The sequence below is a fragment of the Ambystoma mexicanum genome, chromosome 6q (genome assembly GCF_040938575.1).
Source record: "Ambystoma mexicanum isolate Mex_15411 chromosome 6q, UKY_AmexF1_1, whole genome shotgun sequence".
Classification (NCBI taxonomy): domain Eukaryota; kingdom Metazoa; phylum Chordata; class Amphibia; order Caudata; family Ambystomatidae; genus Ambystoma; species Ambystoma mexicanum.
Window position 1 is genome coordinate 476,032,492 of NC_090937.1, and position 7,473 is coordinate 476,039,964.

Below are 7,473 nucleotides of genomic sequence, written 5' to 3' on the forward strand. Positions count from 1 at the left end.
CAATCGTTTCCTCTTCCCTCTGGATGGAGGTGCAGAAAATGAAAGTCTCGTAGTCCGCTTTTAGTTGTGGCATGAAGTAGGCTGTGAGAGCGACTTTCACTAGCTGGTAGACGTCTGAGCCATCACCGGTCACCAGCGAGTTAAAGATGCGCAGGACGTCGTCACCTACGTTTAGAAGAAGGTGTGACCTCATTTTTCTGGGCGTGGTGATGTCTTTGCAGTCCATTGCCATTTCAAATTTCTGGATCCACAACACCCAGCGGTCAATGGAAGAGGGATCAGTGTATGGGTCAAACAGTCCAAACGCCATTGTTGCTCCTCCCTGTGGTCGTGGGTGTGGTGTTGCTGGTGACAGTGTCACTGCAATCCTCGATGGCGTGCCAGGCCTAGGTGTGGATACCCCCAACGCCATTGTTGTGTCGATGTGTGGACTGCCACAGATGATGTGCTTTGAAAATCTCTTCACCTTAAAGGTTTTGTTGCAGGCGTTGTGTCAACGTGTCCAGCGGCTTGTCGCCGATGTTGCTTGCGATGTTGTGTTGTCTGCGCAGCCTAAAAGCTTGTTGGCAGGCTCTGGGCATAAAGTAACATGTGGCCTACAATGAACTCCTTGTGCTGATATGTATAGCCAAGAGGCTGATGCAGCAGGCCAACAAAGAGAAATGTTTTTTTCTTTCCTTTTTCCGGTGGGGGATGAGCCCCCCACCGTGTTTCCAAAAATGTGTCCATGTCAGGCTTGTTTATGCAGTGCTTTGCGATCCGTACCTCGTCGCCAGTGTAGAATTCTCTCATGCCGGTATGCTGGCGAATGAGAGAACGTGTGAGGCCCCGTGGGAGAGGCCCAACTGATGAGTGTAAAGAATCACACGGACCACCATTGCGCAGATCTCACCCTGAACTGCCTCTCCTCGTCGAGGGGCGGGGCTTTTATTAATAGCGCCTGAGGTCACCGAGTTAGCGGAACATCAGGCATACATAACAGCAGTTTCACAGACGTTCCAGGTCTAGCCAAGGCCAATGGAAGGGCTCAATGGCAACACGCTCCCCTGCATTCCTTTTAACCCCTTATCTCTTGTTTGGAAATCCACACGAGATCAAACTCGTCTGCTTTTAATTGACGGTACTACCTCCATTTACAATAGTGACATTTCCCCATGAAGCACTTCTAACTTCTGTGGAAATAGCGCACGTCCCACATAGGGTCCAATCCTGCTCCAAAATGGGGAATAACCTTAGCCTGAGAGACTCTAAGTAATCGACAACATACCCATTCTCGCGTGAGGTAGCAGTAATTAAGTCGTGCAGTGTTGGCAGCAGTAAAACTCCTAATGATGCTCTAAGAGTTGAAGGTGAACAGTGATCAGTCGAGCGTGCAGCCGCCTTTTTACAGCTGGGGATTCGACGACACAAATGTAAGAAATCACCTCCGTGTAAAATGCTCTTGAAGTCACGGTTGTCGCCGTCTTGCCTTGGGTGGCTCGGAAGACTTTTTTCTAGGCTTCATTTAAATTAATATGGCTCATAGTCGTTGGTGGTATTTTCCATCTTCAATGAAAGGAGATGGCCATGGGAAACGAAGGCAGCTCTAACCTAATCATCACAATTTTGATCTTTCAGCACGTTTTCAGCTGATGACAGTTTCTGGTAAAGCAGACAATTTGCCATTCAAGTCTCGGCTCTTCCGTTTGCTAACATGGAGCAAGTCTGCCATCTAGCGATGAAATATATCAATTTTAAACAAAGCAGCTTGTCCCTATTCACGAGTCTCGTGCGAATGTGTAATTGTATCATTATTACTTGCAGCGAAGAACCATTTTTCACCCTTAACCGCCTGGAAAGCCAGACTTGTACTTTACTCCGCGACTATCATGCTTGCCGACGCTTTTCTTTAGTCAAGCGCAGCTGTCATTCGTTACAGAAAGGTTTTTCACAGTTTTATTATTCAAATTCGGTATCTCTGTGCAATGCAATGGCTGAAAACAGAGCAAGGACAGAGCCAAATGCAAGGTGGCTTGCAAACGTACCTCTTTGAATTACTCCTATTAGTCCTATATCAGGCACGCAGGTGTCCATACATATGACAACAATCTATTGGTAACAAAGAACTTTGACAAGATGATTATATTGAGGCTTTCAGTCAAACATGTAAATATGGCGACCCAAATCCAGTCAAGGTGTGGATCGCCTTTCTAGAAAGCAGGAGGATAGCTCAGCGGCAACGTGCTCGCCTTGGAAGCATAACGACACGGAACAACACAGGTTCGATCCCGGGTCCGCGCTTAGAAACTTCTGGGTATTAAGCGCATTATAAATAACCAATCATATCACCAACGACCATTCATACGTTGACACACTCATACCGACAATTATACCAAACACATGCTCACATCTATAAAACATATTGAATAAACAGAAAAGAAAAAACAGTTAGTGAATTCAGGAGCTGAACAATACAACAAGCTCCCTAAATTGGTATACAAATCCAGTAAAGGGCTAGGAAACAGTTTTGGGGTTGTGTATCACCAACCTAACACCTTAGGGCCCGATTCATAGATGACTTTGCAGGACTTTTCCGTACCTTGCAGGGACTCAGTGCGGGTCCGGCATGTCACTGCATGCAGTGGAAGGCATTGCGTGAGACTCCACGCAGAGCATGGGTGTGTCCTGCACAGAGATTAAACTAGGGGCTGGAGCATGCATATACCCCATTTTCCACACAGAATGAGAAATAATAGGGGCGTTTTGAGAGATGGGATATGCTAAGCAATGGTACGCCCAATCCAATTCAAGAACAGCTTCCCACCTTCACACGTATTAGGTTTGATAGCTTACAAAGAGTCGCCAGCACAATGTCATGAAATATATTAGACAAAGATGTACTAATTCACATATTTTAATCAATGTATACAAAACGTACAAACATTAAAACTAAATCACATTAAAAAACATGATGAGCAATGGCCTTGTGGGGCTAACAAGAAAAAGCCCATAATTAGCCAAATGGATTCTACTCATCACAGCGTAATTGTGAGGTTAGTAGGGATGTGAGGGAAACATCTCGAACAATTGACTAACCCGCTTTTTATTGTATGATTATCGTTGACTTAGTCAACACTGAAAATGTGTTTCTAGGTCCTAAGAAGCTAAGACTGTGTGCAGCCGACTTAATCTGGTTAACGTTTATTGAACCCGTCTTCAGGACACTGTGTAGTGGCACAGATGGATTACAAATGGCCCATCATATGGAGATCTTTTAATCTTGACAATCTAAAAACCAAAACAAATTTGTATTGGTAACACTATACATATTTAAAAATCATAGAACGTTTTGTATCTGTTTATGGTGTATGCAGCTATCATCACTAACCTTATCATTTCTTTAATGGCGTGTGATGCATCATCCATGATGAAGATGACAATATTTCTTGATTCTTTTGTGAATTAATCCCCATTTTAATGTGGCTATAGGACAAAAAACAAAGTGAGAATGACTATCTCCTGTTTCTCCTAATAGCATTTTGCATCATTCCATCTAAATGCAAGTGTTTAATTTCCACTTATGAAATCATAAACATTTTTTTCCCTTACAAGGTTAGAGCTTCATGTATTGCTGCAGTCAAATATGCACCCACCCCCTAACATCACTACATGTCATTGCCACTGGCTCTTTCCAGCGCACCACTGCCATAGTTGGTGGGATATCTCAGTCCACACAATCCAGCTATCTCCACCAGCTCTTGGCCTGCATAACATAACAAGCATGTCTCCGTAGGCACATATATATGCCGAGAACACTGGAGGAAAGGCAGAGAGTGTGTCAGATTTTCTATGCAGTTGCACACTTTCCACGTGTACTTGGAGCCATCGACTGTACACATGTTGCGCTACGCACATATACCGGAATCACAAGAACTGGCATTCCATCAATCTGCAGGTCATCTGTGATGCAAATGGAGTGATCATGCAAGTAAGTGCCAATTTCCCTGGCAGCACACAAGACAGCAACATTTACCGCTAGTCACCACTCTACCTGGGGAAAATATGGTAACACCTGGCTCATTGGTGAGTATGAACTGTCACGTACATGAATGCATGCATGCATGTCACACACTGAACAACAGACCATGACAATAAGTGCCAATAACAACAATGAATACATTATCAGCGGACAGTGCCTACCCGCTATCACCGTTCATGATGATGCAATATAGCAATCCTGCCACACCAACTGAGGTAAGATATAATGCAGCACATATAGCCACAAGGGGCATAGTGGAGTGCATATTTGGGGTGCTAATGCTATGTGTCCACTCCCTACACTACTCTGGTGGTGTTTTACTATATGCCCCACCAGTCGTCTGTAACAATGCACAATGTAGCCACACGACGTGGCATACCATTTCATATGCAGGTGGGACATTGCCCTGAGCCACAGGCCTTGCCCTTGTTTCAGCAAAGGGCACAGGGAGAGGCTGCATGCAACCAGCGGGTGCAAAAATACTTTACTTGAAAACCTGCCCCTGTGGAGCACACACAGTCAGGCCCCAGCCCTGGTTCCATTCAGTGATGATTTGGGGCCTATTCTCTGTACACATGACAATACCCTGAGTATGTGTGTCTGCGAGAGGCAAACTGTGTGTGTCCACTAGACATACTATAATATGCAACGAACAGTAACAGTCATAAGAAATGGAAGCAAAAGTATCCATTTTGTTGTTGGAATGCACGTTCAGATCCGAGACCCTCCCAAACAATTCAGATTTCAGAATGTATACTAACACATGGGGAATGCACAGAGGTGGGTATTGGGCTAGGGGGAATCTTGTGGGTAGAGGAGACTGGCATGAGACACATGTATTGTAGAAGCACATACATATTCAAGGGAAAAGAACCATTTGCGTTGCAGAAGTGTCACATGCAATACATTACATGCACTTGATATACAGAACATGAAGTAACACTGTATCGAGAGTAGGCCTCAATCCTCAGAGGCTGTGTTGGAAACACAGAACAACAAGGCCTCTTCTCTTGCTTGACTATCACATCCCAACCCCCAAACAAAGCAGGGAACATGCACGTACACACACATACAAATGTATCAAGTTAGTGTACAATTAGACAGGAGATTTAGGACACCAGCACCCACCAGGATAACGATCAGCCCATTTGAAACACCAGACGATCAGGGACAAAGCTTCTAAATTCTTCATGAATCAGATAGATCAGTGGGACATGCAGGAACCCCAGGCCTACACCTTGGGAGGAATACCTAACAAAGGGGGGGAACAGAAAACAACAAGGTCTGTGATTTGTACCAGGAAGAGCAAAGGGCAATGCCAACATTTATAATATTGTGGCAAGGAGGCCTTATGTGGGTGCTTGTGTGTCTGGGATGAGAATACAGTTCCCTTGTGTTCAAGGACCAGGCTGACCTCGAAGTTGTTTATCAAGCTCATGTTGATGGCCAGGTGGTCAGACCTCAATGTAGGGTAGAGAATCCGAAAGCCTAACCAATCATTACACAGTGACCCATGTTGAAGAGACCCTCATCCATGTTTGAAGAAGTTGGAGGAGAATATGATATGGCAAATGGGAGAGGGGGTCAATATGTGAAGATTAGCATGTAAATAGGTGGTGGTCAATGAGGGTTGTGACTGAACACTGTATATGTAATTCGTCACTCATGACAACTTACGTGGTTAGAACGTACTGCTTGCTTTGATGAAGACTGAGAGTTCAGTGGCAGTGGACTAATAATACCCTGTCACCATTCTCATTTTTGTATTAAAAAAAAGCCCTTGTTCTACTGGAAATGGGGTGCGCAGAGCCATCTTTGCAAGTGGGTTGTAATTACTATGTCTGGTTGTTGTGAGGATCCCCTACACATGGACACCACCAATTATGTGCGTGTACACCCCCAACAATACACAGGAGGACACAAATCGGAAGGCACAGCACAAAATGGAAAACAACTAACACATGTCAGGACTGCCTTGGCAACCCTATTTGTGTCACACAACAATATACAGGTGGGGTGGCCATCACATTCCGTGACAACAAGTATACAAATTCCCATAAAAGTAGTTATGCAGACTTTGAGTAATGCAAGTGCACTGCAAGAACAATGCACATCTCACCTCACATCTTACCCCTTCTGAGCCGCCACCAGCTGTTCTGTCAAATGCATCTATACTCCCCTCCGTAGGTCTATAAACTACCCAACTCTGCTGATGTGTTTTGTGCACGCATAAACAAAAATGTCCCATTCAAATGAAGCAAATATCTTCCCCTGCAGAATGCCTCAGAACAGAAAAATAACACAAGGTCAGGACAGGTAAACCATTCATGCACCCAATGACACTGCAACATGTGCCTTACTGGGTTCCATGCAACAAATGCAAACACAAACTCCCCTATCACCCATCACCATGTGTCCCTGCACCCAGCAGCCAGATCTGTCCACCCAAGGCAAATTCAGATAAAACACCCCACACAGTGACACCTTCAACACCCACAACACCTTCACTGCCTGCCCCCCAAAGTTCCATGCAGTGAAGGGCCAGGTACCACATATCACTTGTTCTGGTGGAGGGACATTGTAAACACTAGCATCCGGCTTGAGTCAGAATGACACTGCGATGACTCCCAAGTAGAGATCACTGAGAGGTTGAAAACCCAGGATCCCCTTGGAAGCTCTCTCAATGCCATGAAATGGCATCCACTGATTAACGTGGCATCAGAACAGTGCAGTGAACACTGGCAGGGGAGCCGATGATGGAAAGTCCAAGATGAAGGGATGCAAATATAACATGAATTGCAGTGAAGAAAGGATCCAGCAGAAGGCAAGGCACAGAGGCAACTGGCATAAAAGAGACAAGAAGACAAGAGCAACGAATGAGAAATGGAGGCCGAGGCGACTGCCACACAAAAGGGAGTACGGAACAGGCAAGAGTAAGGGAACGCAGAGTTTACAGGGACTGGACTGAACAGGGACCAATGTGCTGGAGTGTTGAGATGCACTGAGCAGTAGTCAACTGGCAGCTAAATACCTGCAGGTGTACTGTGCATGGAACATGCCCCCATGGCAAACAACACCAGGCCAATGCTGTGTGCATGGTGTCTGCGGTGAACATGGCATCCCCCAAATAGCATGCAATCTGTGCTGTGTGTGGATTTGTCTCGGGACACCGCCCCCAGAAGGAACAGAAGTACCAAGAGTGAACTGCCAACGTGGTTAGACATGGCATGAACAGCGGAGTGAATGGGATGTCACGCGGCAAGCAACACACATGCAAAAACTGCAAGCAATCACTCGCAAGACTCCCATCACCATGTGTCCCAACACCCATGCAGCTAGACCAGCCACCCTCATGACAACTCACCAATAAATGCCCTACATTGACAGCTTCTTGTTGGGTGTCCTGACCCACGTTTGGACTATTAAGCTGCAACACTTGGTGCGGTGGGCTTAGA

The 7,473-nt window shown here is 45.6% G+C and overlaps 1 long non-coding RNA gene across 1 annotated transcript; it reads right to left on the reverse strand.

Moving 5' to 3' along the window:
• Positions 1-2,877: 2,877 nt before the first annotated feature.
• LOC138515527 (uncharacterized) lies at positions 2,878-3,464 on the reverse strand. The gene is made up of 2 exons (XR_011282050.1): positions 3,368-3,464; positions 2,878-3,267 (listed from the first exon to the last, which is right to left on the reverse strand). It is a non-coding gene; the product is annotated as an uncharacterized lncRNA (long non-coding RNA).
• Between the last annotated feature and the right edge of the window lie 4,009 nt (positions 3,465-7,473).